Source organism: Sus scrofa, chromosome 3 (genome assembly GCF_054392235.1).
Source record: "Sus scrofa isolate SSC_HxYL_T2T_F1_AM1 chromosome 3, Sscrofa_HxYL_maternal_Yorkshire_Landrace_v2.0, whole genome shotgun sequence".
Classification (NCBI taxonomy): domain Eukaryota; kingdom Metazoa; phylum Chordata; class Mammalia; order Artiodactyla; family Suidae; genus Sus; species Sus scrofa.
Genome location: NC_139385.1, coordinates 122,504,004 through 122,520,637, shown reverse-complemented (window position 1 = coordinate 122,520,637; position 16,634 = coordinate 122,504,004). Strand labels below are relative to the sequence as shown.

Genomic DNA, 16,634 nt, shown 5'->3' with positions numbered 1-16,634 from the left:
GACATAAAAACCCAAAGGTTTGGAACCAAATAGACCTCTGTTTGAATCCAGACTCTTGGGCTTCTTGACCATGAAGTCTTTGACATGTGGTGTCTCCTTAGCTTCCTTATCTTTCTTGCAGAATTAGAGGTTAGTTGTCATAAGTAAAAATGTAACTGCTCTGCACATAGTCCGTGATTGCTGAATGTTAATTTCCTTTCTTTTTTTCTTTCCTAAATTTGAATTACCCGTGATGTAAAGACATAAGCTGGGAGAATATTTTTGTTTCCGTTTTAGAGATGAGGAAATGGGATTCCCATGAGGCCACAGGTCCAGACAGGGCTGGGTGTGGACCCCAGAAATTGGTGCTACAGTAGAAGTGCTGTGGAACTAGACAAGCTGGACCTTCACCCCGGCCCTACCACTGCTAGCTGGGTACCCTCTCTGAGCCTCAGTTTCCTTATCTGTAGATTGGGGATAATTGGAGTATCTGCCTCCAAAAGTTGTCGTGAGGATAAATGAGCTAATATCTAAAAAGTGCTTAGACTGCCAATAATAAATGATAGTTCTGATTTTTTTTGGCCGCATCTGTGCTATGCGCAAGTTCCTAGACCAGGACTTGAACCTAAGCCACAGCAGTGACAACACAAATTCTTAACTGCTAGGTCACCAAGGAACTCTGGTAGCTCTGATTACTAAATGAGCCTGACAAGGTCCTCTCTCAGGGGCTTGTTTTTGGATATTTTCTTTGGGCCTTCCAGGAAAATGTACTTTGGAGTTTCTGAGTGTCCTGAATATTAATGAGGGGTAGAGGGAATTAGTCAGTGTCTATCTCTGACCAATTATTTTCCCTGATGGGAGCAAGTACACCCATGTGTGTCATGTTAGAAACCAGGGTGGGCTTCCTGGAGCAGGTGTCTGCTGGCATCCACTCGGGCAGCAGACCTGAGCTCACTGTCAGTTGCTATCTCCCGTGTGGGTCTCTCTGTGACAATGGCTCAGAGAGAGCTTGCTCTTTATGTTCCACTGGCAACTGACAGGCACCAAAAAATTGATTTATATCCATGGTAACTGTCACCCAGGGGAACAGTGAGAAACAAGAATCTTTTCTTCCCATCCACCTCAAACAGATCCAGGGCCCAGACAGAGCCCATTGGGCCTGGCTCTCCTTCTGGCCGGCCCTGGCATATCTCTGCAGAGAGGACGCGTGTGTCTCCTCCTTGTCGAGCCTTAGCTGAGAGGCTCTGAGGACTAGAAGGCCTGGTGGCTGCAGGACCTGGACTGGGGCTTCTTTCCTGCCTTTGAAAGCTCCCTCAAAGCCTGGCTCCTCAGGTGCTGTATGGGAGGCTTGGGGAGTCCGTCGTATTCCAGAGGAGGCTGAAGTTTGCTCCAAAAGCTTGCATTGATGGTAGTTGATTGTTTTGTCAGAAAAGATTGGTGGTGGTGGTGAGCGGGGGACAGATCCTCGACTGACTTCCTGGTGAAGGGAAGATGCCTGCCCCCTCTCTCCTCACCCCTGTGGCTGCTGTTATAGCTCCTCTGTTTCTGATGATTCTTCTGGATAGAAGTCATGATGTTCTGGTATCAGTCGGAGAGGGGGAGCCACATCCTGGCTGATCTGATTTGTCTGATGGTCCCAAGTGGTAAAATATGATTTGAATTTGTTATTTGATTGGGCTTAAATTCTAGGCTAGTTGCCTTGGAATGTTTGAGGCAGATCAGAGCACTGTTTTATAACATGTGTTCTTTGAAACTATGGTCCTGAGAAGCATTTCATGATCAAACAAGTCTATGGTCATGTGTATTTGGATATTGCTTCATATTGTACTCCTTCGAGTATAAGCTCCTTGAGCTTATAATTCACAGAATGTATGAAAAAGCCCTGAGACGTGGTATAGTTAAAGAAATTATTTCAACATTATTCAAGTTCACGCTTCTCAAACTTTCTTTACCAGATTTTTTTTTTTTTAATTTTTGCATTCACATTTGTTTCATGAAATACAATTGGGGAATGCCTGGGATGGAGATTCCTACTGGTTCTGAGGCAAGTCTGGCCAGTAGCATGATTCTGGAATACAGCTGGAGTGAAACAGGATCCGCCTGAAATGCAGAGGACTGGGTGCCCTATATCCAGCATATGCCAGAATCACTGAACTCTGATATTCTTGGTGGGGTTGGTCTGGGAGAATGAAAAGAATGAAGAGTACCCACCAAACTGAGAAGGTATCTTGAGACAGAAGAACAAGGCAGGCAGCTCCATATAATGGATGGATCAGTTTATTATAGGGTAACTTCACTGACAGGGCAGGATTGGATGGACAACAATCTGGAAGAAATGCAGCTGCCCTCCACCCTGCCGAGGGGCCACTGGGACAATTTAGAGTTAACCTAAGGTACGGGGGTAGGTGCCAGGAAAGAGCAGGTGCATTCCTAAGTCAAGATTTATGAATGGGTAACTAGTCTTGTGGGTTCTGGGACAACATCAGCGCAGGTCTTCATCATTGTTTGGGAACTAGCAGAGCATAGAGGCCACCTGGTCCTAATGATTATTAAACAGTATCTATTAACCACAAAGCACTCGATGACAGAGAAGTGATTTTCCACACAGTACAGCTCTGAGGAGGGTCAGTGGAAGGACAGGAGAGGCTGAGTGGGCCCAAGATGGCATCAGTCATGCTCACAGCCATACAGCTTGGGGAGTGGGAGGTTGGGTGGGAGGGTCTGGAAGGGTGCCTCACATGTGCCTAAGGATGGAGCCTTCACTGCTTCCTGAGGGTGCTGTTGTGAGAGTGTTAGGAAGCTTACCAGTACGTCCATAAACCAGTGTCCTGGCCTGTGGAGCTTCAAAGCCAAGTCCAGTCCACTGTGGCTTATTATCCCCATGGGATCAGTGGAGCCCTCACGTTCTATGCGGGGCCTGTTTCCTCTCCATCTTCTCCGTTGCTTATGTAATGTGGTCCAGAGCTCCTCACCCTCGTGTTCTTGCTCCTTGGGATGGCTGATAGCCTCCCACAGTGTGGGGAGGAAAAGCAGGAGGCAGCGCCTGCCCCCATTCGCTGGCCTAGAAGGGTTAAGTCTGGTCTCACCTGCTTGCCTTCCTCCTCAGGTGGCAACTCATATGTGTTGGGGACAGGTTCTTTGATTAGCCTGTCCATGCCACACACCAAGCCTGTGATTTGTGACTTGAGTCACAGCCCTAGTGAGGAGGGTGTGTCAAGGCTTCTGTGTTTGTCATTACATTCTCTGCAGCACAAGGGTCTTTGGATAGGAAGTCTCAGTAAGCCTGCTGTCTTATCAGTAGGATTCAGTCAGCTTCAAGTGATAGAAAACCCTCCTCAAAATGTCTTAAACAAAAAAGCACTTTTATAAGTACACTAGCTGGCAGTCAGCAGTCGCTCAAAATGCCTCAGATATGCTCCTTACCTATCACATTGTCTCTTGATGGTGTCGGGTTGTTTGAGCAGTGTCTGGGGACTTCCAAGCCTTTGGGATACTGTTTCACCCCATGTGGCTTCCCTGCTCCAGGAAAGATAAGAATAGCTTATTATATTTACCCATATTTTTGCTCTTTCCTTGTTCTTTCTTGCTCCTGATGTGTCATTTCCCTCTTTTATAATTTCCTTTCTGTTTGAAGATTTTCCCTTGGTGATTCTTTTAGGGTAGGTTGATGGCGACAAATTCTCTAAGTTTCTTTTGTCTATGATGTCTTGATTTCATCTTCATTCCTGAGGAATATTTTGGCTGGATACAGAATTCTGGGTTGACGGGTTTTTTTTCTTTCAAGATTTCTTTTCTTTGGGAGTTCTCTTGTGGAGCAGCAGGTAAGGAGCTGGCATTGTCACTGCAGCAGCTCGGGTTGCTGCTGTGGCTTAGGTTTGATCTCTGGCCCTGAAACTTCCACATTCCTCACAGCCAAAAAAGGGATCTTTTCTTTGTCTTTAGTTTTCTGAACTTGAATTATGGTATGTTTTGGATTGAATGTCTTTAGGTTTATTTTGTATGAGATTGGCTCAGCTTCTTGAATCTGTAGATTAATGTATTTCACTAAATTTGGAATGTTTTAAGCCACTATTTCTTTGGATGCTTTTTTAGCCTCATATTCTTTCTCCTCTTCACCAAATAGTACAAATGTTAGATCTTTGGTTATAATCCTCCAGGTCCCTGAATAATATAATATCCTTTCGAAGTCTATTTTCTGACATTTAAAAAGATACTCTGGCTTTCTCTCTCTCTCTCTCTCTCTCTCTCTCTCTCTCTCTCTCTCTTTTTCTTTTTAGGGCTGTGCCCTCAGCATCAGGAAGTTCCCAGGCTAGGGGTGGAATTGGAGCTTTAGCTGCTGGCCTATGCCACAGCCATTGCAATGTGGGATCTGAGCCGTCTCTGTGACCTACACCACAGCTCACAGCAATGTTGGATCCTTAACCCACTGAGTGAGGCCAGGGATCAAACCCACATACTCATGGATACTGGTTGGGTTCATAACCACTGAGCCACAATGGTTATGAGCCTGTTCATTCATTTTCTATTTTTTCCTGTTTATTTTTTGGGGGGGTTGCTTGTTTTGTTTTGGCTGCACCTGCAACATACAGAAGTTCCTGGGCCAGGGATCAAGCCCAAGCTATAGCAGCAACGTGAGCCACAGCAGTGACAATGCCAGATATTTAACTCTCTGTTTTTCATGTTGGGTGATTTCTATTGTTCCATCTTTTTTTTTTCAGTCTTTTTTGTCCTTTTAGGGCCACACCTGTGGCATATGGAGGTTCCCAGGCCAAGGGTCTTATCCGAGCTGTAGCCGATGGCCTACACCACAGCCACAGCAACGCTAGATCTGAGCTGCATCTGTGACCTACACCACACCTCATGGCAATGCTGGATCCTTAATCCACTGAGCGAGGCCAGGGATTGAACCCACAACCTCATGGTTCTTAGTTGGATTTGTTTCTGCTGAGCCATGACAGGAACTCCTATTGTTCCATCTTTAAATTTACTGATTGAATTGTTTATTTCAGTTGTATTTTTTGGTTCTAAATTTCAAGTTGGTTCTTCTTTATATCTTCTATTTCTTTGCTGAGACCTTCTATTTTTTATTTTATTATTATTTTCTTTTTTTTTTTTGCTCTTTTTTTAGGGCCTCACCGGAGTCATATAGAGATTCCCAGGATAGGGGTCCAATCGGAGCTACAGCTGCTCGCCTATGCCACAGCCACAGAAACACTGGATCCAAGCCGTGTCTGCGACCTACACCACAGTCACGGCAACACCAGATCCTTAACCCACTGAGTGAGGCCAGGATTGAACCTGCCACTTCATGGTTACTAGTCAGATTCGTTTCTGCTGCACCACAATAGGAACTCCCAAGACCTTCTATTTTTTAAAATATGTTTCAAGCATGTTCATAGTTGATCTCCAGAGCATTTTATGATGGCTGCTATAAAATCCTTGTTAGATAATCCCAACATCTGTATCACCTTTGTGTTGCATCATTGATTGTCTTTTCTCATTTAAGTTGAGATTTTCCTTGTTCCAGATGTGATGAGTCATTTCCAGTTGTATCCTGTACATGTGGGTATTATGTTTGGAGACACTAGGTTTTACTTAATCTTATTGTTTGCAGACAGTTACCCTGTTTAGGTGTAGCTCACAGATCCAGGTAGGGATGGATGGTCAGTTTCTCACCCACCCACCCGTCCATCAATCCATTGTTGAAGGAACAGCTATCCTCCCTCCTGCCCCTCCCTGGGGTAGCATAATCACAAGGCCTTGGTTCATGTCCTGTTCCTACCAATGATTTCTCTTGTGCCCCCCTGGGCTTCAGTTTCCCTTGTCTGTAATAGGAAGGGTTGGCTTGGTCCTCTCTCTGACCCTGTGGCTTGGGTTGCTTATATTATTTTTGGAGTTTCCCAGGGACCTCCCAGAAAATAAGCCAGCCCAGGAGGGGGTGCCAAGTGGGTGGGGGCTTGTTCTGTGCCTTTAGTAGCATCTGACTGCCCCCATCCAGGCAGTGGTGTAGTCAGCGTCTCCCAGGTTTGCACAGGCTGGGCCCTGAGGGGTGGGCTGGGGCAAGGGGGGACATGAGTGATATTTTGGGAGGAGGAGTCATCCCAAGGGTCAGTCTAAGACAATGCCATGGGGCCTCCACTGTTCCACTCCTCTGTGTGGGGACATGTCCCACCTGGAGGGGAGGGAGCCTCCAGCCCTTCTCCTCAGCCTAGGGTGGGACCCAGAATACAGGGTGTCAGAGAGAGGAGACCTGTATGTCACCCAGTGTCTGATCCCCTTGTTACACAAGTGACAATTTGGAAGCCCAGGGAGGGCAGGGACTTGCTGGTAGTCGCACAGAGAAGTTGACGGAGTCAGAATGAGGACCAGCTCCCCGGCTCCTTGTCTGGGACCCTTGGCTTGGTCATGTGCTCATCATTGTTGGTCTGGACTCACTTTATCCAGAGCGGGGGGGTACCCCGAAGCAGAGACAAAGGAAGGGCCTTGTCTCTCCAGAGCTCAGCTATGTATTGAGATGCCTATTTGTATATTTGAACCAGGATGTCCAGGTACTTCGCAGTGGGAAGTGTGTTCAGGACATTCAGTCCTTGACATTGCTGGGAATAGAGGCTCATTTTACAAATGAGCCTGGGCATTCTCCTCCCTAGGGTCCCCACCAGGAGGGCCTTGTCCTACATGCTCCATGTGACCTAACCTCTCTTGGCTAGGACAGTGCTGGTTTTTAATGGGGCAGTGCCAGCCAAGTGGTCAGAACCGCTCCCACCCCAACTTGTGTGTGTGTGTTTCTGTGCGTGTGCATCCAAATTTCCCCTTTTTTCATAAGGACGCCAGTCACCTTGGACTAGGGTCCACCCTACTCCAGTAGCACTTCCTCTTCATTTAGTTAATTACATCTGTAACAACCCTATTTCTCTCTTTCTTTCTTTTTCTTTTTTTTTTTTGTCTTTTTGTCTTTTTAGGGCTGCACCCATGGCATATGGAGGTTCCCAGGCTAGGGGTCCAGTTGGAGCTATAGCCACGGGCCTACGCCATAGCCACAGCAACTCGGGATTGGAGCTGCATCTGCAACCAACACCGCAGCTCATGGCAACGCCGGATCCTTAACCCACTGAGTGAGGCCAGGAATTGAACCTGAAACCTCATGGTTCCTAATCGGATTCGTTTCTGCTGAGCCACGACGGGAATGCCACCCTATTTTCAAATAAGGTTACATTCTGAGTTACTGGGGGCTAAGACTTCAGCATATGAATTTTTAGGAGATTCTGTTCAACCCATCACAAGCTGTGTCTTGAAAGATGGGTAGAGATTCACCAGGCAGACAAGCATGTGTGTGTGTGTGGCGGGGGAGTGGGGGCATGCTATCCAGCTGGGGTCATCATTTAGACCCCTGGAGGCCTAAGAGCCACATGCTTGGTTATTTATTTATTTTTTTTTAAAGGGCAGCACCTATGGCATTTGGAAGTTTCCAGGCTAGGGGTTGAATCAGAACTGCAGCTGCCAGCCCACATCACAGCCACAGCAATGCGGGATCCAAGCTGCACCTGCAACCTACACCACAGCTCACAGCAACGCTGGATCCTTAACCCACTGAGCGAGGCCAGGGATTGAAACCACATCCTCATGGATACCAGTCAGGTTCATTACCCCTGAGCTACAGCAGGAACTCTAAGAGCCGCGTGTTTGAGGTCTGTGGGCACACGCAGTTTAAGATGGCTTAGAAGGCCCTGTGATCCACTCGCTTCTCCCTCACCCCTTCCCTGCAGGCCTCCTTGGAACTCCTCCAGAGCTTCTTTGCTTGCTGGCAGGCCTCTCCAGAGGGGCCGCCTGCATTTGTGCCACTTCAAGCTTAAACAATTTGGGGGCTTCTTTAAGAGAGAAGATAAAATTAGAGATGAAAGTGAGTGTTGAGACTGATAAAAGAAAATAACAAGGAGTTCCCGTCGTGGCGCAGTGGTTAACGAACCCAACTAGGAACCATGAGGTTGCCAGTTTGATCCCTGACCTTGTTCAGTGGGTTAACGATCCGGCGTTGCCGTGAGCTGTGGTGTAGGTTGCAGGTGCAGCTCGGATCCCGCATTGCTGTGGCTCTGGTGTAGGCCGGCGTCTACAGCTCTGATTAGACCCCTAGCCTGGAAACTTCCATATGCCGTGGGAGAGACCCCAGAAAAGACCACAAAAAAAAAAAAGACAAAAAAAAAAAAAAGGAAAGAAAAGAACAAATTCCTGGGGCCAAGAGATTCAAGTCCTTTTCTTCTGTGTTCTCTTCAAGTGACTTACCTGAAAGCTTCCAGAGGCCAAATCCGTGTCCCCCTCCTTACTTGAACCTTCCCGGGCTCGCAGGGGCCTGGCCCAGAGTTCAGCACCTTTGGCACTTCTGCCGCACCCCGCCAGCTCTTACCTGTTAGGCTTCAGGTTGACGCCACACCTCGTGGCCCCAGCTCGCTCTCATCACCTTCTTGTCACAGTAATTGTACACATGTGACCCGGCCAAGGGCCTGCTCTGTGCCAGGTGAGGCACTGAGTGCTTTCTGGGGCCACCACACACCCCAGAAGCGGGAGAGCCGCTGTCCTTGCTTGGCACGTGGGGCTCTGGGGGCTCCGAGAGGCTGTTTCTCACCCGCAGTCACACGGTGCTGGGCTCAGATCCAGGGTGGCCTCAGAGCTCTGGTTTTCATGGGCTATGCGAAGGGCACCTCTCTTATTACAGGCAATGCAGGGGTGCACAGGTGGTCACCGTTGGGTCTCTGTCACTCAGCACCCAGAATCAGACCGGTCTCCCATGTTTCTGGCATCTGGCACAGGCAGCCCTCGGGACCTGCTTTCTGCTAGAGGTCCAGCAGGGGTCAGAGGGGTGACCGAGGGGAGCAGGAAGACGCACTGCGGCAGGACAGAGCAGGGGCCACCATGTGAGAGGGGCTTGTTGGCTGTGGTGTTGAGTGTGGCCTTGACCCCAAGGACACTGGGAGCCGCGAGGGGTGTCCAGCTGGGGCGTGACCATCGGATCTGTATTTTAGAAGCTCTGATTTTCGCTGTGAGGATGGGTTTGAGGGAAGGTACACTCCCCAACTCCCTCAGGCAGAGCTCAGGGACACGGAGGCCAGGCCTCGTCCTGTCCCCACCCTGTCTGATGTTCCCACTGATAACTTGCCCTCACTTACAAGCTGCAGGACCTGGCCAAGGGCTTACGTGCCGGGCCTCAGTTTCCCCACCTGTACACTCAGGTTTCCTCCTGCCTGAGTTTCTTTGTACCTTCCGAACTCCCAGGGGAATCCAGATCTCCCCCTCCTTGCTGCCGTGGATCCTGGTTTAGAGGAAGCGCCACCTGCCTGGGGCCTCTGCTGCAGGGAGTTCAGGAGTTCAGTGCAATTTGCCAGCTTGCCTCCCGGGGGGCCCAGCAGGTCCATGGGCTTCTGGCTCAGGGAACTTGTTCCCAGGGCTCCTTGCCTGGGCCTCCTTGGCCTCTCCTGGAGCTTGGTTAATGCAAACTGCTCCTGCCAGGGCCTCAGGAGAGCCCCCTCACCCTGGCCCACCCTCAGTGATGCCTCAGAGACGAGGAGGGAAGCCCGGCCAGGCCCGGGTGGTTCAGGTGGCCAGGCCTCCCTCCTGGGTGTGTGAATAGCCTCTGGCCGCATCTCCCTGCTCTGTATGTCACACGCCTGCTGATTCCTCTGGAAAGCACATGGGGAGATCTGCCTGGGAAGTTCTTACTGTCTTTGGGCGAGTGATTCTTTGCAAGCCTGCATAAAATCAGCGAGGCCCAGCTCCCCTGGCACTCTTTAGATGAAGAAGGTGAGAAGGGGGTAGGGTGAGGGGTGGGAGCAGTTGTCATTCCAGGTGGGAGATGCCAGCCTGGGATTTCTGTCCAAGGGCCTGGGCTCAGGGAGGAAGCACACGTGGGCTGCCAGGGTTCGCATTTTCCAAAAGTTGCAGTGGAATCTGGTTTGAGAGGAGGCTTTCTGCTGTGCAGGTGTTTCTGGGGAAAGGCACCTACAGGGATGGAAGGCCCATGATGGGCTAGACAGGATCTCAAGGTATTACATGCACCTATTTAATTCTTAGAGCAACCCTAGCAAATCAGTACTGCTAGTCTCCGCATTTTATAGATGAGGAGACTGAGGCTGAGAAAGGTTACCCTCTGGCCAGAGGTTACAGAGCTGGAAGAAGCAGGATCGGGAATCAAACCCAGCTCTGCCTGCTGCCAAGGCCTGGGTGCTCATACTATCTGCTCTTGGCCTGTAGCAGCGCCTTGAGAAGAGCTGTACCAGGATGGGGCCCGGAGACCAGTGGCAGCAAAACCAGGGCTTATCTGCCAACAGCATCCCTGCCCTGAGGCTGCTGAGTGCACCCTTCCTTTGGTCACCACGCGTTCTCTCTCTGGCAGCCACACAGGACAGGCCAGCCACTTGGGAGTGCCCAGCCCCCAGGTGAGCCCTGGAGGAAACGAGGCCGTGGGGAAACGTCTCCTGGCTCCCTCTCTCCCCCACGCAGGGAGCAGTGGTTGCTACGCAGCCTTGTTTGTTCAAGGATAACCTGGCAGAGAGCAGGAGTGTGCCAGCAGTGGGGCCAGCGGCCACCCCCAGCACCTGCCCAGACGGGAGACCCACAGCCCTGGGCTGCGAGCCTGGGCCGGGGCCAGGGCAGGCCGGGCGTGGGGCCGCCCTGTCTTTGCCTCCCTGGACCCATGGGCAGCATCATCTGCAGAGAGAGCATGGAACCCGGGTTCCACCGCTGATAGAGGTTTGGCCTCTGGATGGAAAGGTGAGAGGTGACGCGTCCTCCAAACTATTTGCATGGGGATGTGGGGGCAGGGTGCCTGCAGTCATCGCGGGGGTGTCCAGGAGCTGATCTAGAGCAAGGACAAAGGGTGAGGACACAGGAAGGACATCAGGCCATGCCATGGAAGCTGAGTCACTGCCGGGAGGGCCTGTCCTCTCTCTGGGCCTTCCTGTGGCAGCTCTGGACGAGGAGGTTGGGCCGATGCTCTGAGTGAGAGAGCCAGGGATGGCGGGGCTGTCCCAGGCTGTCCTCTCCCTGGCCATGGCCTCTGTCAGAGCTCTCTGTTTGGGGGGGGAACTCTGTGCAGGTCCAGCGCCACTTCCCTCCAGGCTGAGCTCTCTGAATGGGCATGGGATGCGCTCTGCTCTGGGTTTGAATTCTGGCTCCACCTCTTACCTGCTGTGTGGACTCAAGCTCTCTCCTCTCTGAGCCTCAGTTTCCTCATTTGTAAAGTGGGGGTTAAATAACGCCTCCCTTGGGACTGCTCGTGAGGAGCGGGGACAGCAAGGAGAGCAGCCCATTAGCCCCTGTGCTAACCGGATGTCACTTTTGTTAATGCTGTTATTACTACTGCAGGGATGATCATGGCCTGAAATCTGCTCCGGGTTTTGACTGGGGTTTTGCCAGCCATGTTCCTCGGACCAAGGGCCCAGGGCCTCAAGGGACTGGCATGTCCTCGGAAGCGCTGGAAGGGACAGAAAAGGGCCGGTGCTCGGTGGGCGGGTCACTGAGGTTGGTCACAGAGCATGGGGAGGTCAGGGGTGAGTAACTGGGCTGGTCCTGAGCCTGGCAAGTCCCCCACTGCTCTCTGCCATGTCCTGGCAGGACGGGCCCTGCAGCCTTTCCAACCCCAGGCTGGTTGCCAGGACCAGCTCTGTGACAGCCCCTGGTCTAGCAGGTTTGAAGAGAGAGGACACAGTGGGAGCTAGGGACAGGGAGACGTCAAACTGGGCTCTGGAGAGACCTGCCTCTGAAGGCCTCCCATTGCCCCCAGGGCCACCTCAGAGGCACCAGACTCCGCGCATCTGTGTGGATACCTAGAAGTTGATTATTAATTGTGTGTTCAACCTCCTGCAGAAGAATGTGGAAAACTCAGAAACAGTTTAAAGAAGACTTATAGGCATTCCTGTTGTGGCTCAGCCGGTTATGAACCTGACTAGTAGCCATGAGGATGCGGGTTCAATCCCTGGCCCCGATCAGTGGGTTAAGGATCTGACATTGCGGTGAGCTGTGGTGTAAATTGCAGCCACAGCTCAGATCCAGTGTTGGCTGTGGCTGTGGTGTAGGCCGGTGGCTGTAGCTCTGATTCGACCCCTAGCCTGGAAACCTCCATGTGCCATGGGTGTGGCCCTAAAAGTCCAAAAAAGAGTTATAAAGTGAATATCTATGTAGCCACCACCACTAGGTCAAGAAAGAGAGACTCTGGCAGTGCCCCCAGGACTGCCCCCTCCCCGCCCCATGGGTCCCTTCCTCATCACAGCTGCTAATGTCCTCATTTTGCCTTCTTTTTGATAAGATTTTCCCATCTGCGTGTGCATTGCCGAGCACTCTGTTTAATTTTGTCTTCCTTTGAACTTTCTTTTTTATTTATTTTATTTTTTTGTCTTTTTGCCTTTTCTAGGGCCACTCCTGCGGCACATGGGTTCCCAGGCTAGGGATCTAATCGGAGCTGTAGCCGCTGGCCTACGCCACAGCCACAGCAATGTGGGATTCGTGGGATTTGAGCCGCATCTGCAACCTACACCACAGCTCATGGCAACGCCGGATCCTCAACCCACTGAGCGAGGCCAGGGATCGAACCTGCAACCTCATGGTTCTTAGTCAAATTTGTTAGCCACTGCACCACGATGGGAACTCCCCCTTTGAACTTTCTATACGTAGACTCACACTCTACTAAGTCTTCTGTGTTCGGCTTCTTTCTCTAAACATCATGCTGTGGAGTCATCCGTGGTGCTGAGTAGAGCACACGCGGGTTTGTTCGTTTCCGTGGCCGTGGAATATTCCATGGCATGAATACACCATACCTGATGCCTCCATGTTCCCGTTGGGCATTGGCATTACTTCCAGATTCTGTCCACGTCAACAGAACTGCTACGAACACTCTCCTCCTCCTTCGTGGTTCACTCATGCAAGGTGTTCTCTAGGGCGGATATCTAGGGGCGGAATTGCTTGGCATGAGGTTCCCACATCTTCAACTATCGCAGATAAAGCCGGACCGCTTTGCAGGTGATTTATACACCTCATCGGCCACACGTGCTCTGCATCCCATCAACACTTGGTACCGTCTATAGTCTTAATTGTCGCCAACCTTTGGTAGCATCTCATTCTTTAGTTTGAATTTCCAAGATTATCAGATGAGGGCCTGCCCTCACTCTGCTCCCTCTGCCCACTTTCCTTCCTTTTTTTTTTTTTTTGTCTTTTTGTCTTTTTTAAAAAGGGCTGCACTTGCGGCCAATGGAGGTTCCCAGGCTACGGGTCTAATCGGAGCTACAGTTGCCAGCCTATGTCACAGCCACAGCAACACCAGATCCAAGCTGCATCTGTGAAAAGTAGTTGTATTTTCTTTTTTTCTTTCTTTTTTGTTTTTTTCTTTTTGTCTTTTTTAGGGCCGCACCTGCGGGACACCACTCCCTTCCTTTTTGGTACCCCTTTCCCCCGTCTCCCTCAGTCCCCTCATTTCACTTGGCTTCCCAGCCTCCGTGTTTCTCTCTGCCCTCCTGTTTTTCTGTCCCTACTCCCCCATTCTCCTTCTTGGGGGGTCAGTCACTCATCATGTTATTTCTCTGTCATTGATCCTTGAGCCGTGAACCTGGGCTCCAAGAATAACTGTCTGCAGGTCTGAGATTTCCAGTTTGTTTCAAACCTTCTGATTCTTGGCCCAACTCACATCCGTTCCTGGGCTTTGGATTTTCCTTCAGTAAAACAAGGACCGAAAAAACAATGGCCTCCACATGAGCCATTTCAGTTTCCCAGGCAAAACCTGGCATAAGCCCTGGAGAGGTCTGTGTGAGACGCTGGCTCTTGGTCAAGGAGAGCTGGCTTTCTCCTGGTGCCCCTGGGAGAAGGGCAGAGCTGGTGGCCTCAAATCTTCCGATCTTCTTATAGGGAGTTGTTTGTCAAGAGCCCTTTCCTGGAATGTGACAGACCTTGAGGCATCAGGCATGGTCAGCACAACTTTGCTGAGACCCTGATGGGGAAAGATGGTTTGTTCCTGCCGACTCCCTTCTGATTCTCTGGCACCTGCAAGGGTTCACAGGCTGCAGTTTGAAGACTGGAGCTCCAGATCCTGGGCAAGGGACTCAACAACAAAACCATGCAGAAAGCATTCCAGGGGCAGTGGGCCAGGCCGCTTTTATTTTTTATTTTTATTTTTTGCTTTTTAGGGCCACACCCATGGCATATGGAAGTTCCCAAGCTAGGCGTCAAATCAGAGCTGCAGCTGCTGGCCACAGCCACAGCCACAGCCACAGCCACAGCAAGGCCAAATTCGAGCAGCATCTGTGACCCACACTGCAGCTCACAGCAATGCCGGATCCTTAACCCACTGATTGAAGCCAGGGATCAAACGGGCCTCCTCATGGATATTAGTCAGGTTCATTACTGCTGAGCCACAGTAGGAACTCCAACCAGGCCACTTTTAGTTCGACTCCAGGTCTATGATCAAACTCTAGGACGACACATTCCTGACGGTGGGAATCTCAGGGTGGGCAGCAGACTTCAGGTCCCAGCGTAATTTGAGGCAGGATTTGACTCAGTGGCACCCAGCTCGGCTGAGGACTGTAGCCCTCAGGAGGCAGTCATGGCTCTGGAGCCAGGCCCTGCAGTGCTGAGCGAGATTGGAGAAGGAAGGTTTTCTTCTAGCCCTGCTCAGGGTCTTGCCAGCTGGTGGCTCTTGGCAGTCCTGAGTGTGTCATGTGGTCCCTCATGAACCCCTGTTTTACCAGCCAGGTGACTAGCTGACCTCTGAGGCCCCTTGCAGCTGGAAACAGTGGCAGGGATGCATGTAAAGACACATCCTGGGGAGTTCCCTTTGTGGCGCATTGGTTAATGAATGACACTAGGATCCATGAGGATGCAGGTTCGATCCATGGCCTCACTCAGTGGGTCAACGATCTGGCAATGCCGTGAGCTGTGGTGTAGGTTGCAGGCAAGGCTCGGATCTGGCATTGCTGTGGCTGTGGTGTAGCCCAGAAGCTGTAGCTTTGTAGCTCCGATTCAACCCCTAGTCTGGGAACTTCCATATGCTGTGGGTGTGGCCCTAAAAAGGCTATGTTACATACCCATTGTCCCTAGGGCTGCCTCTTGCCCATGCAGTGCCTTTTGTTTTTTAGTTTTATTGAAGTATGTTTGGTTTATGGTATTGTGACCATTTCTGCTGTGCAACAAAGTGATTCAGTTGTACATGTGCACACATCCATTCTCTTGCAGATTCTTTCCCATAGAGATTATCACAGACTATTGGGCAGAGTTCCCTGTGCTATACAGCAGGTCCCTGTTAGCCAATCATTCTGTGCGCCTCAGTGTGCATTTGCCAATCCCAGACCCACAGTCCATCCCTCCCCTCTCACCTGTCCCCTTTGGTAACTGTAAGCTTTTCAAAGTCCATGAGCCTTTCTGTCCTGCAAATAAATTCATTTGCACCCTTTTTTCGGTTAGATTCCACATATAAGTGATATTATATGATGTTTGTCTTTCACTGTCTCACTTCAGCTGGTATGATAATATAGTGCCTTTTCGTGAAGTAGAAAAAAATGCCTTTTTCTTAAGATATTTTACTTTTATTCATTAGAGAGGGGCTGTAATAAGTGTACAAATCTGTGGTGTCTGCAGTGTGAATGGTGTCCCCTTAATTATGATGCCCTTGTGCAGTGCCCAACCTGAGCAATCATACAGGGCAGCCCTGCTTCTCTTGTACCGTTATGATTTTTCCTACACAGCTTGAATAAGACTTTGTCTCAGGCATAGATGCTCCTGGATCTTTGAGACCAGTGATTCTCATATTAGAATTCCTGGGGAGGGTGTTTGGGGCCATTTCAAATATCACCGACCTCCACGTGCGTGCAGCCATCCCCTTCCTCTCGCGGTTCCACCCCCTCCCAAAGCACACGCGGAGCCTTTACAGGGTGAAGGCCACCTACCTCAAGTGTGTCAGGCATAAAAGCGGTTGAGACGCACTGCTTTGGGTTCTTGACCATGAGCTCCACCCTGACCCGGGAGGTCCCTGCGATGCAGGCGTGGCCTGCCCCAGCCTGCCCGCTGCCTCCTGCTCACCCCAGGAAGCTTCTGCAACAAAAGGACGGCTACTCCTTTTTGCCACCCAGCCTCAGCCCGGCCACATCTGGCCTCAAAGACGTTCCAAAAGGACCTTTTCCTCCCCTTAAACCGCTGAACACACGCCATAAAATTATTATTAAACAAACAATAATATTAGCAGCCACTATTTATTGAGCCCTTGCTAGGGGCCAGACACCTGGTTAAATGCTTTGCATATTTTATGGAACGCTCTCGATACATTTGTGTGATAGTGTTCTTTCTGCTGCAGTTGAGTGGAGGCTCAGAGAGGCTTAGTCATGGGCCGTGTGCTCAGAGAAGCGAGGCCACCTGAAGTCACACAGCTAGCAGAGGACGGAATTTAACCCAGGTCTGTCTCCTCCGAAGCGTGTGCTCTGAAACACGTGTTCCACGACCTCCGAGAGCAGAAAGAGCATCAGCCCTGCTGCTTCCGCTCAGTCGCTCTGTGGCCTTGATCTCGTTTCCTAACCTCTGTGAGCCTCAGTCTATAAAACGAGGACAATGCCATCTGCCCCGTTGCTCAGTTTCAAAAGTTAAATGGCATAACATTGGGCACCGCCTGGCTCAGTGCCCAGTGCATCGCCGCA

The 16,634-nt window shown here is 50.6% G+C and overlaps 1 protein-coding gene across 6 annotated transcripts in view; it reads left to right on the top strand.

Annotated features, from left to right (window-relative positions):
- The first annotated feature begins 9,365 nt into the window (after positions 1–9,365).
- Positions 9,366–16,634, top strand: part of TOGARAM2 (TOG array regulator of axonemal microtubules 2) — a 59,878-nt gene continuing 52,609 nt past the window's right edge. For 2 of the 6 annotated variants that reach the window (XR_014842351.1, XM_085019710.1), the window contains exon 1: positions 10,359–10,737. The gene's annotated coding sequence lies outside the window, so the exon portion shown is untranslated. Of the gene's footprint in view, positions 9,769–10,307; positions 10,738–16,634 lie in introns of those variants that run through there. The other 4 variants (XR_014842350.1, XM_021087671.2, XR_014842349.1 and 1 more) reach the window with 4 other exon arrangements.